Source organism: Equus asinus, chromosome 1, assembly GCF_041296235.1.
Source record: "Equus asinus isolate D_3611 breed Donkey chromosome 1, EquAss-T2T_v2, whole genome shotgun sequence".
Lineage (NCBI taxonomy): Eukaryota > Metazoa > Chordata > Mammalia > Perissodactyla > Equidae > Equus > Equus asinus.
In genome coordinates, this window is record NC_091790.1 from 78,235,720 (window position 1) to 78,259,634 (window position 23,915).

Genomic DNA, 23,915 nt, shown 5'->3' on the forward strand with positions numbered 1-23,915 from the left:
AAAGCAAAAAGCATCAGAGTAAAACAACTGACTGTAAACAACAAAAGACTCAAAAATGACAATTGACAGAGAAACTTATTATTTCTGTGATATACAACACCTTAAAATAATAATTAGAATTATGGCTGATAGCGAGGACAGATCAGAATTTAGGAATGTTATATAATTTTCAAAACACTTATATCAATAACATTTACCCACATAATACCACCTAAGAAAGATTATCATCACTTTATCTGACAATGCTTCCAATGTAGGTTAACAGACTAAATAAGCCTAATTAGTTTAGAATCTTCCACCTTATAGGAAGAGATCAAATTTCTCTGTGAAGTCCCAGTGGCCCTCTGAAAATCCCCAGAGAAATCCTCTTCCTTCATCCAGGTCAAAAGAGAGCCTTTATTCAGGACCTGAATATTTTTGAGGGAGAAACTTGTCAAAAATATCAAAAGGTTTTAAAACACTTACTTAAAGTAAACAAGATCAAGAGGTTGCTGATTTTGTCATTGTAAAACAAGGGTCACTGAAACAATGCTTCACTATAGTTAACCAAAGTGACAACAGCAAAAAACCTTAATAGAGAGACCTCTGTCTTTTTCTGAACCTAAGAAATTATTTTAACAAACCAGATTCTGTCTTTTCAGAAGACTTAGAGCAGGCCAATAGTTCAAGAAAATTATCCTTTTGAGAGAGAAAGCCAAATTCTAATTTTTGTACCAGTTTACTTTTTCATATTAAAATCAATTTACCTAATTAGATTCATTGCAATCGCAACCAACTTGACCAGGTACAAAATTCTTTTCAGAATTTCTTTCACAAACCTTCTATAACTTTCTTTTTACATTCAGAATTTGTCCCATGCTTTCTTTCTTCCTTTCTAGTACTTTAGGACAAATTTATCTTTCTTAACCCATCAAACAAAATATTTCCATTCTTTATACCCTCTTTACTGAAAACATACATTTTACTTTCCTTGAATACAGAAACATTTTCCTTATTAATTTCCAGTAGCTTAAATTACATGCTAATCAGAACTTTTAACCCTTACAGACCCTAGTGAAAACTAAAAACTAAGCAATTATGAACTGTCTTTTATATGAACATTCTAAACACTTTTCATAATTTCCAGAAACATGCCACTTTACAATAAAACACGAGGCATACTTTCCAATAGACCCAAACGCTTTTAGCCTCCTTGCAATAAGAAGCCAAAAGTAGACAAACTTACATTTAATAATTAATGTCTAATATCTTATTTGGAAATGATGTAGTTACTCAACGAATTTTGTCATTTAAATTAACCTAGCAAAATTTCAAAGTTTCCAGTTAGCAAAAATATTTTGGAAATCATTTTAAATATACATACCATAAACTATAATTATTGCTAAAAATTTATCTATAAACTCTTATTTCATTTATATCTAAATCATTTGTTCCCAATAATGATCTTTAGATTACCCACAAAATCTTTGAGACATTAGAAAAAACTTGCTGTCATTCAAAGCTATCATGCTGACAAATTTGTAACAGGGATAACATAAGCTTTTATTTATTTATTTATTTTAATCTAGTAAACCCAGGCTGCATATTTGCATCATATACAGTGCTAACTCTGGAGGACATATCCCAACATTTTAATCAAACCAACAAACTTAAACTTTCATTAACCAAAGATTAATCCATATCACATTAACTTGAAAGACATTGGATTAATTTCTACTACATTTAGAATTTATGTAAGCGCTTACTTTAAGCCAATTAAACAGAGCTCTTAGTTTTGGCCATATCACCCAGGGCTAAAAATATCACACACATATAGACACACACAGACACAGTGGTTCCACAGCTATTGTTTTAAAAATCACTCCATGAATCTGGTACAATAATATAAAGCTCCCCAGTTGTGAATCTGAATTTTGTTCTGAGCCTTTTTACTAATATTTGTGGAGAATACACTCAAGATGCTAGTTTTTTTTTTCTCGGCAAGGGCAAGCTTATGACCTTTCCCCTCTTTTTTTTTTCAGTCTTAGTAATTAGTGATGGGCTAGATAGTAGTTCCTGGGGCGGGGGGAGATGATAATCCTTTTTGAGATAAAGGAACTGGGTGGAATCTGAACTGCCTCTAGAGCTGTATGTCCAGTCTTGCAAGGATTTTCCAAGGACAGTTGGAAGTTACTGGGTTTAACTTAATGACATTCTAGATTGACCTACCTGTCCAACTACATCACAAAGGCACAGAGAAACTCCTCATGTTTTCTCCAAGCTGGAGTTTCTGGGGCATAACCCATCCAATTGAAAGCGTTTCCAACTAGTTAAAATGCACCCAAGGGGTGAGTCTCTGGGGCTGCTTGAGGCAGGCCCCATGGTAGTAAAGCTGGTGTCTGACTGACAGCAGCCAGAGAAAGGATGCAAAGGCACCTGACTGCAGGCATCAACATAGTTATAAGATCTAGTCAAGTCCCACTTAGCCCAGGGCACTTAGTCCCTGAGCCAGTACAGGTGAGCCAGGCAGGGAAGCAGGAGACAAAGGCCTGGAGCTGGCTAGGGGCTGGGACTCCCTGTGTCTGGGGCTGAGAGTTAAGTACAGAAGGTCCAGGTTCTGGTTAGGTCCACCCTGAACTTAACCTCCACTTGGTGACAAGAGAGGAGGTGACAAACAAAGGAAAAGAGATCAGGCCTCACCCTCATGGCCTTTTCCCCAAGGGTTATCGAGATAGAGGTCACACAGCAGTTCCCGTACCGGGGCACACAACACCATCAGGACAGTTCACAGAATAAATCACAGGTCTCCTGTTGTCATAACTGATTCAGTAGACCACCTAAAATGCTTAAGGAGTCAATCGCCAAGAGAAGGCACGTGGTTGCCGGGGTGGTCAGGCCCGGAAACCAGAGTTGGGACTCCCAGGAGTGGAGCCTTTGACACTTTAAAGATTTCTTGGTTTCTCAATTGCAAAGCTTAAAAGGAGCCCCAAAATGGTCACTGTCACTTTAAGAGAGAGGAAAGAAAAGGGTCCATTACCTTCAAAATCTCCTAAACCTAGGGCAGTATCCTATCCATTCTGCCTGTGGGGTTCCTATAGCAGGGGGCGATAGGGGCGTCCCTCTGCATTACATCCCTTGCACACCTTCCCTATTATGCCTGGCAGTCATAAGTGGCAGGTGAATTGTCCCAAAGATAAAAGAACAGAGAAAGAACAGTGAAGAATTTTTCCGCTGGTCTGGGGGACGTTCTACCCAATTGCATCCTGGAGCCGTTCTCCCAAGAAGGGGTACCCATGCTCAACCAAAGGTTAGAGTTTGGTACTTGCCTTGAACTGGAGTCCCGATTGGGACTTTCACGCAGTTCAGAGAGTGGTCAGGTGCCAGAGGAAGGGACCCCAATCCAGCCTTAGGAAAAGAAACGTTCCATAAGAGTCTTGGAGATTGGCGGCTGTCCAAATGACTTAAGTTGCCGACCCATGCCCATGTAAAATTTGTCTATTAGAGGTAGAGTCAGGAAGGAATGGATTAATTCATTTTCCATCACCCTCAGGCTTAAGGTACTGATTCTCTTCAGGCTGAATGCCACAATTTGCCCCATAGAGTAGCCATGGGCAGCAAACGTGGATTCATACAGCTGTTTGAGAAGGTTCCCAATGGAGCAGTTAATTTAGATCCATCCTTGAAAAAGAGAAAGGCACAAGGAAAACTAGAATTTGAGCTCAAAAGCCGGTGAAGCAACCGGGCTCAGCAAGCCAAGGAGTCAAAAGAAAGACTTCCTGGACTCAAGGTCTGGAAGTAGCACTCCTCTATTCAAATAGCATGGGGACAGGGCCTATGGGCAGTGAAGAGCTGCAGCATGGCAACAGGACCCATGGCCAGGACTTAACAGGTCTTAGTCTAATAATATTGCATAAGGAAGCATTCCCAGAAAGAGGTTTTAAAACATACTCAGGCAAAGTTGATATAACCTCTTCATAAAAAGAAAATCAGCTCAAGAATTCCAACCTTTATAATCTTATCAACACTTAGACCTTTATATTTCACCAATTCAATTATAACCCGAATCAGGGTTTAAACCTAGTTGCCATTTTCTTGTGTTTCCTTTTTAATTTAGCTTTTTTTCATAGATACCAATAAAAATTATCATGAGAGCTCTCACAATTTTTTCCCCAATTTAGAAGTTTTCCGAATTTAAATGATCCATCGTCTGGCCAAATTGACAAGTAGGATCTTAACAGGAACTCAAACAAAGCTTAACCAAGGACAAAGAGGCGTCCCCAAAAGAGATCCAGAAAATTCACTCCAAAAAATAGCCTAAGAAAGTAAAGGCAAGCAACAAAGGTTGAGATGACAAAGGCCCCTTATGCAATTGGGACCTCTTATGACAAACTCCCCAGAGAGCTAACACAGGCGGACAAAGAGAGCCGAGCTTCAAGACATCTAAATTTTCACAGAACCCCAGTCTACTTGACTGGTCGCCAAGATGCGTGCCAGTACATGCATCCTCCAATGGCGGAGATCAGAAAGGTCACAAAGCCAAGCTCTGAAGACATAGAACAAGACAAAAAGCCCAGACAATAGGCTTATAGAGACACCTGTGTCTTATGACAAACAAAAAGACAGAGACAAGGAAAAGTCTATCTCTGGGAGGAAAAGGATCTACAACCAGTGAGTACTCAAATCCTAGAGTCGTTGAATCCGAGAAGCTAGCCTCACCAACATTTTCTCCTGCTAATCTAAATTTAGAAGAGAAAAAAAACTCACCACTCTTGCTTCCATTGGAGCCTGCAGGCAGAGATCCAGGAGACTGACATGGTAATAACTCTTACCTCTTGCCGGCTCTCGTCAGGAGTCCAGGATCTCTCAGCCGCAGCAGTCCAGGAGCAAGCAGTGTCCAGCCAGTGAAATTTCATCCTGCCGACTACACCAAAACTGTAGGGGAGGAAGAGATTTCCTCTTCCCAAATGTGGGTTCGTCTGGCCGGAGAACAAATTAAATTCACATGAGACAGAATAGCAAGAGAAAATTAAAGCTTTATGAAGAACCATGGCCTGGGGCCTTTCTTCCCAAAGGAAGAAAGGGCACCAAAGAAGTGGGGTGCACATAGTGGTTATATACCCCCAAACAGGGTGTTTCACATGTGATTGAAATGTCCCTCCCACAATAGTCACAAGATTGCCCTGTCGCAACAGTGCTTGATGGACACAGCAGGTAATGGTCTGCTATCTCGGTGGGCGTAGCAGGAGTCAAGTCTATTGTCCGGAGCTGGGTGGTCACAGGTGAGCTCACCAATCAGTTCCTAGCCTAAGGAAAGATGCTTAATCCTTAAAGAAATGCCAACGTTGGGAGGGGGAGGGAAGTCAGTTACAGGAGGAAATCAGTTACCAGAGAAGCACAATAAAATGCAGATTTTAAGTCCTTGCCTTTGGTATTGATTAAGAGTTTTTACAGAGAAGGTCATCTCCTTTCTTCTTCCTGGTACAGAGAGGCAGGCAACTTTTACAGATAGAGATTTGCCTTACAAATGTAAATGTGTGCTAACAAAGGGCAAGTTCCATTCCTCAGAGCCTCCTTCCTTGTCCCACTTTATCAAAAGCAATCAGCCTCAAATAATCCTGATGCCAAAGAGACATATCTTGTGGTGGCCATTTCCAGGTCCCCACATTGGTTAAGAAAGATAAATTTGTCCTACTGTACTAGAAGGGAAGAAAGAAAGCATGGGACAAATTCTGAAGGCAAAAAGAAAGTTATAGGTTTGTGAAAGAAATTCTGAAAAGAGTTTTGTACCTGGTCAAGTTGGTTAAGATTGAAATGAATCTAATTAAGTAAATGCGTTTTAATATGAAAAAAGTAAACTGGTACAAAAATTAGAATTTGGCTCTCTCTCTTGAAGGGATAATTTTCTTAAACTCTTAGTCTGCTCTTGATAATGAGATTATAAAAGGTTTTTCCTTCTGAGTAAGTTTACAAAAGATCTATGTTTTGTTGTATCTATGTTTATGTTTCCTACATGCAAAAAGACAGAGGTTTCTCTATTAAGGTGTTCTTTCTGCTGTTGATACCTAAGCATTGTTTCACAGTGAGCATTGTTTAAATAAGTGTTTTAAAAACCTTTTGATATTTTTGACAAGCTTTTCTCTCAAAAAAAATATTAAAGTCCTAAATAAAGGTTTTCCTTCGACCTGAATGAAGGAAGAGAGTTTCTCTGAGGATTGTCAGAGGGCCCCTGAGACTTCACAGAAAAAATTTGCTCTCTCATCCTATAAGGTGGAAGATTCTAAACTAATTAGGCTTAATTTGTCTGTCAAATGTCATTGGAAGCATTGTCAGATGAGCGATGATAATCTTTCTTAAGTGGTATTATATGAGTAAATGTTACTGATATAAGTGTTTTGAAAACTATATAACATTCCTAAAATTCTGATCTGTCCTGGCTATAAGCCGTAATTCTAAATATTATTTTAAGGTGGTGTATATCAGAAATAATAAGTTTCTCTGTCAATTGTCATTTTTAAGTCTTTTGTTGTTTACAGTCAGTTGTTTTACTCTGATGCTTTTTACATTTGCAAATATGTCTCATCTTCAGAGACATTCATGGAAAAGACTCTGACACTTACTCTGGATTACAGGTTTCTGATAAACTTTCAGATCACAGAACTGAACTGGGTAAGAAACTACAGAAATCTAATGGAGAAACTGATAACCTCATAAATCTGCTAACAGGAGATTAAGCTCAGTAATCAATTATACAGGACTGTGTGAACTGATGAGGATGACTATGACTTTTTATGACTTCTGTTTGAAATATTGTTGAGTTTTGATGTGTTGTTTTGTTTTCTCATATTTAAGGAAATCGTTTTCTCTTTTCTCTTGTGCTATGACTTATAGCAATTTGGTGAAATTATACCTTTGTGAGCAAAACTGAAACATTTATCTTTTTCTCCCTACCTGATCCCTCCAGAATTTGGAAACTCTTTGTGAGTATGGTTATTTCATGGCAATACAGTTATTTGCATAAGTTCGATAAGAATGTGTTCTCCTTATAACAGGACACATTGGTTATCTTGCCAAAACTTTGACTGGAATGTCATATTTGAGAGAAACATACAGACTCGGATATAGCAATACTGTGTTTGAGGAATAAGGTTGACTTTCTGGAAATAAAGCCACTTGGAAATATGGGCCTGGTACCTTGCTTTACAGAGAGATTCCAGCAATCTTACCCGGTAAGTAAGGAAGCTTGTTTATCTGGCAGGTGTGAGGAACCTCGGAATATTTTGGGGGACCTCAAGAAGAGAAGAATCCACCCAAATCTGTAGGTACTGAAGGCAAAATCTGACGGCAAGTCCTTGGCTTGGCTTTTCTGGCCTCGAGAGGTCTTTAAAGTTCAATCTGAGATTCCTCATAAAAAAATTCCAGCAAAGCAGATTTAAGAGCCTATATGATCAACTGCTATTCTTGCTGCACTTATGTAAATAACCAGGCCAAGTTTCTTGAAACTAAACTTATTTTGCAAACCAATTAGTCTTAATTTGGCTATCTTTGGTAAAAATGAGGATGATTTTAGAGAGAAGAATTATGCTTCAGTGAGAAACTAAAATACATATTTGTGGATGTTGGATCCTAGTTCTGTTAATTGTCTTTGAGGCTTTTTTTTTCTACCTGTGAACTGAACCGGACCCTCAATTCTGCTGAAATATTTGGTTACAAATCTCCAAATGAATGTTTTCAATTTTCTCCTTCATTTTCGTTTGGAATCATTGAGAATTGAACCTGCTCTTTTTCCTGAAACCTTGCAAACTGAAGCTGAATGACTTAATAGAAACTTAAGAGAGATTCCTATCTGTTGCTGTGTAAGCTGTAAGCCACTCAAAAAGATACCTGAATGCCCGATGACATCATCAGAGACCTTTCAAGCTGCAAAAGATGCTTTGACTCTGACATCTAGAAGTCTTCTTGATTACCTGCCCCCTGGACGCAGGAACTAATTTATAATTTGCTCTAACCATTAACCTTGTTACCTTGCTTCCAACATCACAAGAGAGAGAAGACCAGGACCACAATCTATTGTTTAATTTGGTTTACAAATGAGTCTTACTTAAATGATAAGTGAGGATGTTATCAAACTGGATGTGCTGTCCAGCCTCAAGAATGCCTGCTACTTTCTGTTAACTCTGCTAACTCAGTAAAAGATTTCCTTCTACCGGCTCCAGAAATTGCCACAGAACAAGATAAGCAGATATGAGAGTCAAAAGGGGGAATTTTTGACACCCCCTCGCAGATGTGGCTCGGGCCCAATAAGAAACCCACTCCTTGGGTCACAAGGCCACTTTCCCTTCCTAAGGTACCCTTTGAGGTATGACAATTGGACATTGTCCAAATGCCACCATCTCAAGGATAAATATGTCTTGTAATGATCTGCATGTTCTCACATTGTTTTGAGGCCTTTCCTTGCAGAAGAGCAATGGCTTTAACAGTAGGTAAATTACTATTAGAGAGGATAATTCCTCTTTGGGGAATTCCTACTGAGTTACATAGTGACTGGGGAACTCAAATCTGTTTGTAATGTTTGGCCAATATTGCAGCATTTCCACTGCGCTTACCATCCTCAATCCTCAGGACTGGTAAAACTAATGGCACAACTAGAACTTAATTGACAAGCTTTCAGAAGCATTTACTCGTTGCCAAAAGCTCTTATGCTAGTGCTCTTTGATCTTAGATCTATACTTTTTGTAAACATCGGCTGTCTCCTTTTTAAATAATATAACAGCCTACGCAATTAAATGAAGAAATATATGAACCAGCTTTGCTTAAGGGATGTATTACATTGTTTTCATGGTCTTATTGTGGTGCTTAAAAGAAATGAAAGATTTGTAGCTGATTCTTTCACAGAGAAGTCCCAGAACTTAAGGATCATGGACTGTAACCTGAAGAATTTATTTATTGAAAGAGACATCAAATAAGACTCTTTGCAGCCCTGTTGAAAAGGACCAAACCAGGAGGAGAAGAAGACGACATCTTTTGTAGACAGCTGTCCCAAGACTCCAGACCAGGCCTGTATTCCCAACCTTATATCTCCTCATTTAAACATTTGTTATGCTTAAACTGTATACCTATTTTATAATTTGTTTGAAATGCTATCATACTTAAAGTGATTAATTTGGAATAGACTTGTCTTGAAGGCCAGGAATTTATCAAGTGACTCCTAATGGAACTCAGTGGTTATGTGGAACAAATCTTTGGCCTTGGCTACTGCCTGGATGGCTAAAACACTTCACCCTGAGTTTCCTTTAAAAGCAGGGAAGGAGTCAGGCTGAGTTAAAACCTGGTGTCAGTCTTCCTCTCTTTAAGGCCAAATGGGCTTGTTCAGTGTTCCACTGGTATGGCTATATTTTCAACTATATTTGCTTCTTCTTTGGGGCTAAAAGATGCCATTATTACATTTGGAAGCTCTGACTAAATTTACTCAAGAAGCCCTTAATGATAGTCAAGCAGGAATAACCTTATTCAAATACTGAAATGTGTTTAATGAGAAGGGCTGTCCTTCAAAACAGAATGGCTTTAGACATTATTACTGCATCCCAAGGAGGTACATATACAATCATTCAGACTGGATGCTGTGCTTTGATAGGTCATGAATCTTCCAATGTGTCCTTTCTGCTAAAGCACATGAAGAAGCAGGTGGATGCCTTATGCGATCCTGCACCTAGTTTGGTTTGTTTCGTTGGCTCCCTTTTCAGTATCAGTTCCCTTTTTCAATCCGGATTGGAATTCTTATTTCCATTATTTGGAATCCTTGTACTGGTCATAATATTAAAACTAATTGTTTTCTTTACTCAGTGTTGTAAGAGTAGCATACAAACTAGAGTAGTGATTGCTCTATGGCTTGAGATGGTCAATCTGTCTTATAACCCTGGACAAATTTCCTTTTCTGAAAGGGACTATGACTAAGAATTCACTTCAGACTAATCCTTTTAAAAATTCTGAGTTATTATCGTTACTGTGCTTTTCCTATAATCATATACAATGTAAATGTGAAGTGTCGTAAAAAGCACATATACAATGTTTGCGCAACAATCTAAAATTAATTGGAAATTACATGACATATGAAATGCTTCCTCTGTTAATATACATATAACTCTATGCTTGTCCACTATTTCCCCCAATGTGGACGACTAGGCAAATAAATGAAATAAAAGTCTAGCACCGAGGGACATGATGGACCCAGGGCAGGCAGCAGCCACCCTGGCGCTGAGGGACAATGTTTTGATCATCAATGCTTTCTATCGAAAGATTAGAGATCAAAAGGGGAAAATGACAAATAAAAATGGCAAGCAATAGGATATATTGGAGTATATGAGGAAGTCATTTGGTATAAACCTAATTCGGCCTGACTTTGTTTTTTCCAAAAGGACCTGACCGTGGCTGTTGAGCACGCATTGTATATCCACTTAGACATTTCTTATGGCCAGAACAAAGGCCCTTGAGATAAAGATGTAACTTCCCCGCACATTAGCATTTCCTTAAGGATAAGCATTTTTCCTTAGGCTAGGAACTGATTGCTGCACTCACCTTTGACCACCCAGCTCACCTGTCACCACTCAGCTGGAGACAACAGACTGCCACCCTGTGGCGTTCACTGAGGCAGAAGACCTACCTGCTGTTTCCAGCAATTGCTGTGCTGACAGAGCAGTCTCACGACTATTGTAAAAGGGACATTTCAATCCTATGTGAAACATCCTCCCTGGGGGTATATAACCAGTCTGTGCACCCCACTTCTTTGGTGCCCTTTCTTCCTTCAGGAAGAAAGGCCCCGGGTTATAATCCTAAGATTTAAGCTCAGAATAAACTCACCCAAATTTTCATTTATAGATTGGTTATGGATTATTTTCGTCGACACACGTAACACTCCCAATGGTGTCTCTGACTTTGTGTGTAACACTCCCTTGGCATCTGTGACATCATGAGTAACACTACATGTGGCATCTCTAACTTCATGAATCACACGCTCCCTGGTGTCTCAGAATTCCTGTTTAACACTATTCCTGGTGATTCTGACTTCACAATTCAGATTTCACCTGTGGTCTCTGACTTTGTATGTCACATTCCCCTTGTGTCTCTGTCATCTCATCTCACACTTCACATGGTGACTCTGATGTCATGTGTAACACACCCCTTGGAGTCTCTGATTTCCTATGTCTCAATCTGCTTTTGTCTTGTACTTCCCGTGTAACACTAAATGTGTGTAACACTCCCCCTGCTGTCTCTAACTTCATGTGTAGCACTCCCCCGGCATCTCTGACTTTATGTGTGACACTCCCCCGTTGTCTCTGAGATTGTGAGTCACACTTGCCCTGGCATCTCTGATTTAATGTGTCACACTCCCTTAGCATCTCTGAATTCTTGCATCACTCTCTCAGTGGTCTATCTGACTTTGTGTGTCACACACCTCATGGCATCTCTGAATCATGTCTGACAATCACCCTCTCATCTCTGATTTTGAGTGTCACACTCCACCTGGCATCTTTGACTCTGTGTGTAACACTCCCCATGGTGTCTGTGACTTCATGCATAACACTCCCTATGTCATCTCTGACTTCGTGTGTCACACTCCCTGTGATGTCTCTGAAGTTGTGTGTAACACTCCACCTGTCATATCTGACTTCTTGTGTAACTGTAAGCATGGTCTCTCTGAATTCGTGTAACACTCCCCCTGTCGTCTATGTCATTGTGGATAGCACTTCCCTGTGGGTCTCTTACTTCACGTGTAACACTCAACCTGGCTCCTCTGACATCATGCACAAGACTCCACCTGTCATCTTGGACTTGGTGTGTAACACTACCATTGGTGTCCGTGACTTCACTCTCTCCACACTGTCTTTGTGTGTAACAGTCCCCCGGCATCTCTGACTTTGTGTGTAAAACTGCCCCTGTCGTCCCTGACTTCATGTGTAAACTCCACATGCCATTTCTGCCTTCATGTTAACCCTCCCTCATGGCATTTTGGACTTCATGTGTAACACCCCACTTGGTGTCTCTTAGTTCATGTGTCACACTACCCATGACTTCATGGACTTTGTGGGTAACACTCTCACTGGCATCTCTCAATTTCTGTGTCACAGTCCTCCTGTCATCTATGACATCACCTGTAACACTCCACATAGCCTCTCTGACTTCGTGTGTAAAACAACCCCTGGTTTGCCCTGCTTCATGTGTAACACTCCCACAGTATCTCTCACTTTGTGTGTAACACTACACGTGGTATCTCTGAGTTCATGTGTCACACACCCCCTGACACCTCTGACATCATGTGTAACACTACCAGTGGTGTCTCTGACTTCATGTGTTGCATTCAACCTTTCATCTCTGAGATGGTTTTTCACAGTCCCCATGGCGTCTGTGACATCCTGCATAACATTTCCCTTGGTGTCTTTGACTTCATGCCTAACACTCCCCAGTGGCCTCTCTGACTTCTTGTGCAGCTCTCCCCCTGTTGTCTCTACTTTGTGTGTAACACTCTGATTGACATATCTGATTTCGTGTGTCAAACTCTACCTGTTGTCTATGACTTCATGTGCCATACATACCATGATGTGACTGACTTCGTGTGTAATACTCCCCTATGGTATCTCTGACGTGTGTCACACTCTCACTGTCTTGTGTGACTTCATGTGTAACACTCCCTTTGTTATCTTTCAGTTCATGGGTAGCACTCCTCCATGGCATCTCTCTCTTCATGAGTAAAACTCTCCCTGTTGTCTGTTGACTTTGTATTTAACAGTCACCTGTGACATGTCTGACTTCATGTGTCACACTTGCACTGTTGTCTCTGACTTGCTTGTTACACTCCCCTGGTGTCTTTGACTTCATGCATAACACTGCACATGGTGTCTTTGAATTCATGTGTAATACTCCCCCTGGTGTCTCTGACTTCATTTGTAACATGCTCTGTGGCATCTCTTACTTAGTGTGTAACACTCACCCTGTCACCTCTGAATTTGTTTGTCACAATCCACCTGTCGTCTCTGACTTTGTGTGTCACAGTCCCTGCTGTGTCTCTGACCTGGTATGTCACACTACACCTGTTGTCTCTGACTTCGTGTGTCAGTAACCCCCTGATGTCTTTGACTTCATGTATAAACACTCCACTTGACGTCTCTGACTTTATGCATCACAATGACCCTGTACTCTGACTTTCTGTGTCACATTCTACCTGGAGTATCTGACTCTGTGTAAAACTTCACGTGGGATCTCTGACTTTGTGGATAACACTCCCCCTGTCGTTTCTGATTTCTTGTTCATCATTTCCCAGTTGCATCACTGTCTTCCTATGTCACACTTCTTTTAGTGCCCCTGACGTTGTGTGTAACACTCGCCCTCTAGTCTCTGATTTCTTCTGTAGCTCTCCTCCGACATCTCTGCTTTCAAGTGTAACCCTCCACCATTTGTCTCTGACTTCATGATTCACAATTCCCCTGTTGTTTCTGATTTTGTGTGTTCAGAATCTATTCGGTGTTGATGATTATGTGTGTAACACTCCTCGTGGCATCTGTGACTTCATGTTTAATGCTACCTCTGAAGTCTCTGACTTCTTGATTCACAATCCCCCTGTCATTTATGAATTCGTGTGTAACAATCTATCTAGTGTCTCTCTTTGTGTAACACACCCTCTTGGTGTGTCTGAATTCGTGTGTTACACTATGCCTTCATTTCTGACAGTGGCTAATAATCCAAATTTTGTCTCTGACTTTATTCGTAACACACCTGCTGGCATCTCTGACTTCGTGTGTGACACTCCCCATGGCGTATCTGACTTCACCCATCACAATCATCCTGGCATCTCTGACTTCGTATGTAACTCACCCCCTGGCATCTCAGACTTTGTGTGTAACAATACCCCTTTTGTCTCTGAGTTCGTGTGTAGCACACCACTTGTCATCTCTGTCATCATATTTAAAACTCCACCTGGTATCTTTGAGTTCATGTGTCACACTGTCTTTCATGGCTCTGACTTCATGTGTCATGCTTCCCATAGTGTATCTAACTTCGTGTCACACTTGCTGTGGCATCTCTGACTTTGAATGTCACACATACTTGTGACTCTGACTCCCTGTGTACCACTACACCTGGTGCTTCTGACTTCCTGTGTCACATTCCCCCTGGCATCTCAGAATTCCTGTGTAAAAATCCCACTTGTGTCCTGAGTTCATGTGTAACAGTCCCCTTGCATCACTGACTTTATGTTTAACACTCCAAATCGTATCTTTGACTTCATGTATTATAGTCCTCCTTGTCTCTCTGACCTCGTGTGTAACAATTCACATTACACACCTCCATGACTTTGTTTGTATCATGCTCCTGGTGACTCTGACTACTTTGTCACAAACCCCAGGGCATCTCTGACTTCCTTCATAACACTAGGGGGATTGTGAAGCAGAAAGTCAGAGACACTATGGGGAGTGGTACACACGCAGCCAGAGATGCCAGGGGAAGTGTTACAGAAGAAGCCAGAGAGGGCACATGATAGGTCACAAAGAATGAGAGACTCCAGGGGAACTATGACAGATGAAGTCAGAGAATGCCAGGGGAGTGTTACACACAAAGTCAGTGATGTCTTTGTGAGAGTTATACATGAAGTCAGAGACACCATGGGGTGTTTACACACGAATTCAGAGATGCCAGGTGGAGTGTGAAACACAAAGTCAGGGATGCCATGTGGAGTGTGAGACAAGAATTCAGAGATGACATGGGGTTGTTATACGTGAAGTCAATGATGCAGGGGTTGTGACACACTAAGTCACAGACACCAGTGGGAGTCTGACACATGAAGTCAGAGACACCAGGGGGATTGTTACAAATGCAGTCAAAGAAACCTGGGGTAGAATGACAAACGACATCGGAGATGACAGATGTTTTGGGACACAAGAAATCAGAGACCACAGGTAGAGTGTGACACATGAAATAAATGACACCAAGGAGTGTGTTACTCACAAAATGAGAGACGCCATGCAACAGTATTATGTATGAGGTGAAACACACCAGGGAGAGTGTTAGACACGAATTCAGAGAGAATAGACAAAGTGTTACACATCACATCAGAGATGCCACGGTGACTGTGAAACATGAAGTCAGAGACAGCATGTGGATTATTACACACATAAGAGAAACCAGGGGTTGAGTTACACACAGACTCAGAGATGCCTGGGGGAGTGTTACACACGAAGTCAAAGAGGCAATTTGGGGTGTTACACACAAAGTCAGAGATGATGGGGGACTGTGAAACAGGAAGTAAGAGATGTCATGTGGAGTGTTACACACAAAGTGACTGATGCCAGAGGAAGTGTTACACACAAACTCAGCACCCTGGAGAGTATTACTCATGAATTCAGAGATGACATGGAGGTGTGTTATACACGAAGGCAGAGATGCCAGGTGCAGTGTTACCCATGAAGTCATAGATGACACAGTGGGAGTGAAACACAAAAACAGAGATGTAAGGGTGAGAGATAAGAAGTCAGGGACCACAGGTGGAGTGTTACACAAAATGTGAGAGACACCACAGAGAGATTGACACACAAAGTCAGAGACACCACTAGGAAGTGTTACACTTGAAGCCAGAGATTACAGCGGGAGTGTTATGCATGAAGCGATAGATGCCATGGGAAGTGTTACACAGAGTCATAGACAACAGGTAGAGAGTAACATAAGAAATCGGAGAACACAGGGGGAGTGCAATGCACAAACTCAGAGACATGAGGAGGAGTGTTATATATGACCTCAAAGACACCAGGGGTTTTGTGACACATGAATACAGAGATGACAGAGGGAGTATAACACATGAATTCAGAGACGCAATGGGGGTGTATTATGCATGAAAACAAGGATACCAAGGGGAGTGTTATGCACAAAGTCAGAGACACCATGCAGAGAGTTACACACTAAGTCCAAGATGACATGTGTGTGTAACACACAAAGGGAGAAATGCCACGTGGAGTGTTACACACGTAGTCAGAAACACCACATGGAATGTTATACATGAAGTCAGAGACACCAGAAGGAGTGTTACATGGAGTCAAAGATGCCATGTGGTGTGTTACACAAGAAGTCTGCAACAACAGGGGGAGTGTGACACACGAAGTCAAAGATACCATGGAGGGGTTGGCTTGGTGGTGCAGCAGTTAATTTTGCATGTTCCACTTTGGCAGCCTGGAGTTCACCCGTTCTGATCCCAGGTGCGGACATGACACCACTTGGCAAGCCATGCTGTGGTAGGCGTCCCACATGTAAAGTGGAGAAAGATGGGCATGGATGTTAGCTCAGGGCCAGTCTTCCTCAGCAAAAAGAGAAGGATTGCCAGCAGATGTTGGCTCGGGGCTAATCTTACTCCAAAAAAAAAAAGACTCCAGGGTGAGTTTGACACAGGAATTCAGAGACACAAGTTGCAGAGTGCTACATGAAGTCAGAGACAAAAGGGGGAGTGTGATGGATGACCTCAGAGACACAAGCAGCAGTGTGACACATGAAGTCAGAGACCCCACTGGTTATGTTACACACAAAGTTAGAAACTACAGAGATTGTGTGATACATGAAGTCACAGATGCAAGGCAGAGTGTGACACATGAACTCAGAAGCAAAACAGGGAGTGTGACACATGAAGTCAAGACTACAGGGAGTGTGAAACACAAAATCAAAGACATCATGAAGATTATGATACAAGAAGTCAGTTGCCAGGGGTAGTGTTACACATGAAGCCAGAGATGCAATGGTGTTTGTTACACACAAAGTCAGAGATGCCAGGAGGTGACACATGGAATTAGAGCCACCAGGGTTACTCTTACACAAGAAGACTGAGATGCCACAGGGAAGCATTACACTCGAAGGCAGAAACATCACATGGTGTGTTACAGATGTAGTCAAAGACTCCAGGGGCAGGGACACATGAAGTCAGAGAGTCCACATGGAGTGCTACACATGACGTCACAGACACCTTGGGGAATGTTACAACCAGTCTCTGAGACTACACAGAGAGTGTTACACACGAAGTCTGAGATGCGAGCAGCAACATTAGACATGAAGGCACAAACGTCATGTGGTTTGTTACAAATAGAGTCAGGGACCCCAAGGGTAGTGTTACACACCAGTCAGAGATGACACCTGTGGTATTACACAGGAAGTCATAGACACCAGGTGGAGTCTTACAAATGAAAACAGACGTGTCACGGGGAGTGTTACACAAACTGAAATGTGAAGGAGTATGTGAAACCCAAAGGCAGAGACACAAGGTGGAGTGTTACACACAAAGTCCGAGATGTCAGGGGGAGTGTGACATAGTCATTTGTGAATTTGTATGTCACACACCCCGTGGCATATCTAAGTGTGTGACATTGACAGAGGTGTCTCTGACTTTCTGTGTCACAACACCCTGTCGTCTCTAACTTTGTAACACTCCACCTGGCATCACTGACATCATGTGTAGCACTCCTCCTGGTGTCTCTGACTTCTAGTATGACACTCCTCTTGTCATCTCTGATTTCCTCTATAGCACTCACCCTGGTGTCTTTGACTTTGTTCATAAAAGTTCCATGTGACATCTCTGACGCATGTGTCACACACTCCCTGTTCTCTCTCACTTCCCGTGTAACACTATTCCTGGTGTTTCTGACTTCATGTGCCACACACTCCCTGGTGTCTCAGACTCATGTGTAACAATCCCCTTTGTGTCTCTGGGTTCGTGTGTAACACTCCCCTTTGTATCTCTGACGTCATGAGTAAAATTCCAAGTGACATCTATGACTTCCTCTGTCCTACTCCCTTTGTTGTCTTGACATCATGAGTCACACTGCTCCTGGCATCTGTGACATCATGTCTCACACTCCCCCTTTTTCCTCTGAGTAGGTGCATCACACTCTCCTGCCATCTATCACTTCTTGTGTAACAATACCAATGGTGTCTCTGATTTCATGTCACACTCCATGTGGTTTCTCTTAGTTCATGTGTAACACTCCACGTAGAGTCTGTTTTCGTGTGCAACACTCCTCCTGGCATATGTAATTTCTTGTGTAACACACTACATTTCGCCTCTGACTTCGTGTCTGACAATCCACCTGTCATCTCTGACTTCATGTGTCACACTTCATGTGTCACACTTCATGTGGGATATATGACTTCTTCTGTCACACATACCCTGATGTCTCTGACTTCCTGTGTAACACTACCCCTCCTGATTCTGACTTGCTGTGTCAGACTTCCACTGGTGTCTCAGACTGTGTGTGTAACCACCAAGCATCTCTGAGTTTGTGTGTCACACTTCCTCTCGTGTCTCTGAGTTTGTGCTCACATTCTCCCTGCCATCTATAACTTCATGTGTAACACTCCAACTGCCATCTTAGACATTTTCTATAACACTCCCCCGTTGTCTCTCACTTTATGCATAACACTCCCCATTGGCATCTCTGATTTTGTGTGTCACGCACTCCCTGATGTATGTGACTTCCTGTGTAACACTACCACTGGTGTTTCTGCCTTCATGCGTCACCACCCCTGGCCTCTCAGACTGCGTGTGTAACAGTGCAAATTGTGTCTTTGTGTTCACGTGTAACAATCACCCTGGCATCTCTGATGTCATGTGTGAAACTCCACCTGGCATCTCTGACTTCGTGTGTCACAATCCCCATGGCGCCTGTGACTTCATGCATCAATCTCAACCTGGTGTCTCGGAATTTATGTGGAAGACTCCTCCTGGCATCCCTGACTTCGAGTGTCACATTTGCCTGGCCTGTATGACTTCGTTTGTAAATCACCCCACGATGTCTATGACTTCGTGTGTCACAAGCCCCTTTTGTGTCTCTGAGTATGTGCATCACACTTCCCCGTCATCTATAACTTCCTGTGTAAGATTTCCAATGCTATCTCTATCTTTATATATAACTCTTCCCCTGGTGTCTCTAACTTCAGGTTTAATACTCCACCTGTAGGCTCTGACTTCATGTTTCACACTCCCCCTGTCATCTCTAACTTAGTGAGTAACACTCCCCAAGGTCTCATTATTTCCATGCATAAAACACCCCCAGGCCCCCTCTAAATCCGTGCCATAATGCCCATGTCATCTCTGCATTCGTGTCACTAAACCCATGGTGTCCTTGACTTCATTTGTAACATTTCCCCCTCAACTCTCTGGCTTTGTGCATCACAATCCCCGTCTTTTCTGATTTCATGAGTCACCCACTATCTGGTTCTCTGACTCTGTGTACAACACTTCCCCTGGCTTCTCTGACTTCTTGTGTAACACTCCCCATGGCGTCTGTGACAGCATGCGTAACACTCCATGTGACATCTCTGACTTTGTGTGGTATACTCCCCCTAGTGTCTCTGACTTCCTGTGTGACACTCCTTGTGGCATTTCTGCCTTCATGTCTAACACTGCCTTGTGGCGTCTCAGACTTCTGATGTAATGCTCACCCCGGAGGCTCTGATTTTGTGTGTCAAAATCCCCCTGGCATCTGAGACTTTGAGTGTATCACTCACCGTATTATCTCTTACTTCGTGTGTCACACTCCCACTGGCATCATGGATTTTGTGTGACATACTCTCCATTGTGTTCTGAATTCGTAACAGTTCATGTGGCATCTCTGATTTCATGAGTAACACTTCCCCTGTTGTATCTGACTTCAACAGAAAGACTCACCATGGTGGCTCTGATTTCGTGTGTCACAGAGCCCATGCCATCTCTGACTTCATATTTCACACACACCCTGCTGTCTCTGGCTTCCTGTGTAACACTAACCCTGGTGTTTCTAGCCTCGTGTGTCACCCTCCACTTGGTATCTCAGAATTCGTGTGTAACAACCCCCTAGTGTAGCTGAGTTCATGTGTAACACTCACCCTGGCATCTCTGACTTCTTGAACACTCCATCTGTCGTTTCTGATTTTGTTTCATAATCCCTTTGGCCTCTCCGACTTTGTGTGTCACTGTGTCCCTGCCATCTATAACTTCCTGTGTCACACTTCCACTGACATTTCTAACTCCGTTTATAACACTACCTCTGGCATCTCTGAATTTGTGTGGAACATTCCCCAAGCATCACTGACTTTGAAGATCACACTTGGCCAGTAGTGTCTGACTTCGTGTGTCACATTGCCCCAGTTGTCTCTGACTTGGTGTGCTGTGCTCCCCTTGGTGTCTCTGACTTTGTGTGTCACACTCCCCCTGTCATCTCCGACTTATTGTGTAACACTCACTGTGACATCCCTGACTTCGTGTGTCACAATTCCCCTGGTGTCTCTGACTTCATATTTCCCACTCCCTCTGGCATCTCTGACTTGGTGTATAACAATCCCCAGGCATCTCCAACTTCATGTGTAACACATGCCCTGGTGTTTTTGACTTCCTATGTAACATTACACCTTTTGTTTCTGACTTTGTTTCACACTCCACCTGCAGTCTCAGATTTGGTGTGTAACACACCCCATGGCATCTCTGTCTTCGTGTCACATGCTGCCTATCTTCTTTGAGAAGGCATATCACACTCCACATGTCATCTCAGAATTCATGTGGAACAGCCTCATGGCATCTCTGACTTGGTGTGTCACAATCCTTTTGGCATCAAGGATCTCACCTGTCAAACTCCACCTGGCATCTCTGACATCCACTGTGGAGTCTCACAATTCTTTTGTAACACTCATACTGACATCTCTGATTTCCTGTGTCACACTACCCCTGGCATCTCTGATTTTGAGTATAACACTCATCATTACATCTTGCACTTGTTTCACAATCCACCTGGTGTCTCTGTCTTCATGTGTCACACTCCAACTGCCGTCCCAGACTTCGTGTATCCCACTCCCCACTTCATCTCTGCTTCCTTGTGTAAAATAACTGGTGGCATCCCTGACTTCATGTGTCACTCCTCCCCTTATGTCTCTGTGTTCATGTTTCACACTCCACTTGTTGCTGACTTGGTGTGTCACACTGCAACTTGGGTCTCTGACATCATGTGCCACACTGCCTCTGGCATCGTGGATTTCTGTGGAACACACCATGTGGCGTTTCTGACTCTATGTGTACCATAAACCCTGGAGTCTCTGACTTCTTGTGCAAAACACCACTTGGCGTATCTTTCTGTGTAATGCTCCCTCTGTTGTCTTTCCCTTTGAGTCTAACACTCCCCTGTGAAGTCTCAGACTTCTTGGGTAACACTCACACTGGTGTCTCTGATTTCCTGTGTCACACTACCCCTGGTGTCTCTGACTTTGACTATAATGCTCACCATTGTGTCTCTGACTTAATGTGTGACAATCTGACAGGTGTCTCTAACTTCACGAGTCACACACCCTTGGGCATCTCTGACTCTGTGTGTAACACATCTTCTTGCGCCTCTAACTTCCTGTGTCACAATTCCCCTGGCATCTCTGACTTCACATGTCACACTCCCTTTGGCATCTGGGACATCATGTGTCACACTCTCCTGAAATCATAACTTCGTGTATAACAATCACTGAGCTGTCTCAGACCTTATGTATCACATTACACCTTGTGACTCTGACTTTGTGTGTCACTCACCCTATGACATCATGATTTCATATAACAATCCCCTTGCCACCACTGTATTTATATGTCACTCTCCACCTGGCCTCCCTGACTTCATGTATCAACTCACCATGTTGTCTTTGATTTTGTGTGTAGCACACCCCTTGGCCTCTTTTCTGTTTGTCACATTCCCTCTGGTGTCTCTGAGTTCATGCTTCACTCTCCTTCCACCGACAATAACTTCGTGTTTAAAACATTCCCGCTGGCATCTCTGCCTTCATGAGTATCAATCCCTGTAGCATCACTGACTTCAAGTATCACACACGACTGCAGCTTGAGTGTCTGACTTTGTGTGTCATACTCCCCATTGCATCATCAACTTTGTGTGTAACTCACCACATGGAGTTTCTGACTCCATGTGTAACAATCCAACTGTCATCTCTGAGCTCGTGTGTAACACTCCACATTGCATCTCTGACATCATGTTCACATCCCTCTGGCCTATTTGACTTTGTGTGTGACAGTCCCCATGGCATCCTGACTTCGTGTGTCACACTACCCCTCTCAACTCTGACTTCATGTGTAACACTCCCCATGGTGTCGCTGAATTCCTGTTTCACACTCCACAAAGCATCCCTCACTTTGTGTTCACACTCCCCCTCAAGTGTCTGACTTCACGTTTAAAACTCCCCAAGGTGTCACTGACTTCAGGTGTCACAATCACCCTTTCTTCTATGACCTTTTTGCTAACACTGCACATAGTGTCTCTGAATTCCTGAGTAACACTCTCCCTGGTGTCTGTGAATTTGAGCCTAAAACGAACCCTGGCATCAGTGTCTTTGTGTTTACACTCTCCATGGTGTCTCTGATGTTGTATGTCAAACTCCTGGTGGTATCGCTGTCTTCTTGTGTAACACTTCCCCTGGTGTCTATGACTTCTTATGTAACACTCCCCCAAGATGTCTCCTAGTTCGTGTGTCACACACCCTATGTTGTTTCTGACTTCATGTGTCACACTCTCCCTGGTGTCTTTGACTGCCTGAGTAGCAGTCTCCCATGTGTGTTTTATTTTATTAAACTTTTTTTGGAGGATAATTAGCCCTGAGATTACATCTGCTCCCAATCCTCCCCTTTTTGTTAAGGAAGACTGGCCTTGAGCTAACATCCGTGCCCATCTTCCTCTACTTTATATGTGGGATGCCTGACACAGCATGGCTTGCCAAGAGGTGCCAAGTCTGCACCCAGGATCCAAACTGGTGAACCCCGGGCCACCAAGGTGGAATGTACACACTCAACCACTGTGCCACCAGGCAGGCACCCCATGTGTGTTTTGATTCCTGCCTAACACTCACCTTTGGTGACTCTGATTTTGTGTGTAACACATCCCGTGTCATCTCTGACTCCATGTGTCACACTCGCTCTCATGTCTCTGACCTCGTGTGTGACACTACCCCATGCATCACTGACATTGTGTGCAACACTCCCCCTTGCATCTCTGACTTTAGGTGTTACACTCCACCTGTCATCTTTGACTTCATTTGTCACACTCTCCCTGTTATCTCTGAATTATTTCTAACAATCCACCTGCTGTCTCTGAGTTCGTGTGTGACACTCCTTTGTCATCAATGAATTTGTCTGTAACACACTCCTGGCAGATCTAACATTGTATGTAACACTCCATGTGGTGTCTCTGACCTAGTGTGTCACACTCCACCTTGTGTCCCTGACTTCATGTATCACACTCTGCCTGATGTCCCTGATTTCATGTATCAACTCACTTTGGTGTCTCTGAATTCATGTGTAACTCTCCCAATGGCGTCTATGATGACTTTGTGTGTCACCCACGACCTCTTGTCTCTCAATTCATGTATAGCAATCCCCATGTCATCTCTGACACTGTGTCAGACACCAGCTGTCATCTTTGACTTCATGTGTCACCCGCCTGGTGGCTTCTCTGACTTCGTGCATAACACTCATTCTTTTGTCTTTGATTCCATGCATTACACTCCCCCTGGTCTCAGATTTCATGTGTCACACTACCCCTGGTGTCTCTGACTTCCTGTGCAACACTCCACTTGGTATCTGTGAATTCGTGTCACACACAGCCAATGGCGTCTATGACTTGGTGTGTCACACTCCCCCTGGCAACTCCAAGTTACTGTGTAACACTAACCATGGTACCTCTGACCTCGTGTGTTAGAATGTCTGGTGTCTTTCTCTTCTTGTGTCACATTCCAACTAGCGTCTTTAACATTGCATGCAACACTCCCTGTGGTATCCCTGAGTTCATGAGTCACATTTCCCCTAGTGTTCTGACTTTGTGTGTCACACTTCCCCTGGAATCTCTGACTTCAGTGTCTCACTTCCCCTAGCATCTCTGACTTCATGTGTCACACTCCCATTGGCGTCT

At 42.8% G+C, this 23,915-nt stretch overlaps 1 long non-coding RNA gene across 1 annotated transcript in view; it reads left to right on the forward strand.

The window, feature by feature from the left end:
- The first annotated feature begins 4,583 nt into the window (after positions 1 to 4,583).
- The window catches only part of LOC139041422 (uncharacterized), a 163,429-nt gene continuing 144,097 nt past the window's right edge, over positions 4,584 to 23,915 (forward strand). The window contains exon 1 of the long non-coding RNA XR_011496527.1: positions 4,584 to 4,647. This is a non-coding gene — a long non-coding RNA (uncharacterized lncRNA). The remainder of the gene's footprint in view (positions 4,648 to 23,915) is intronic.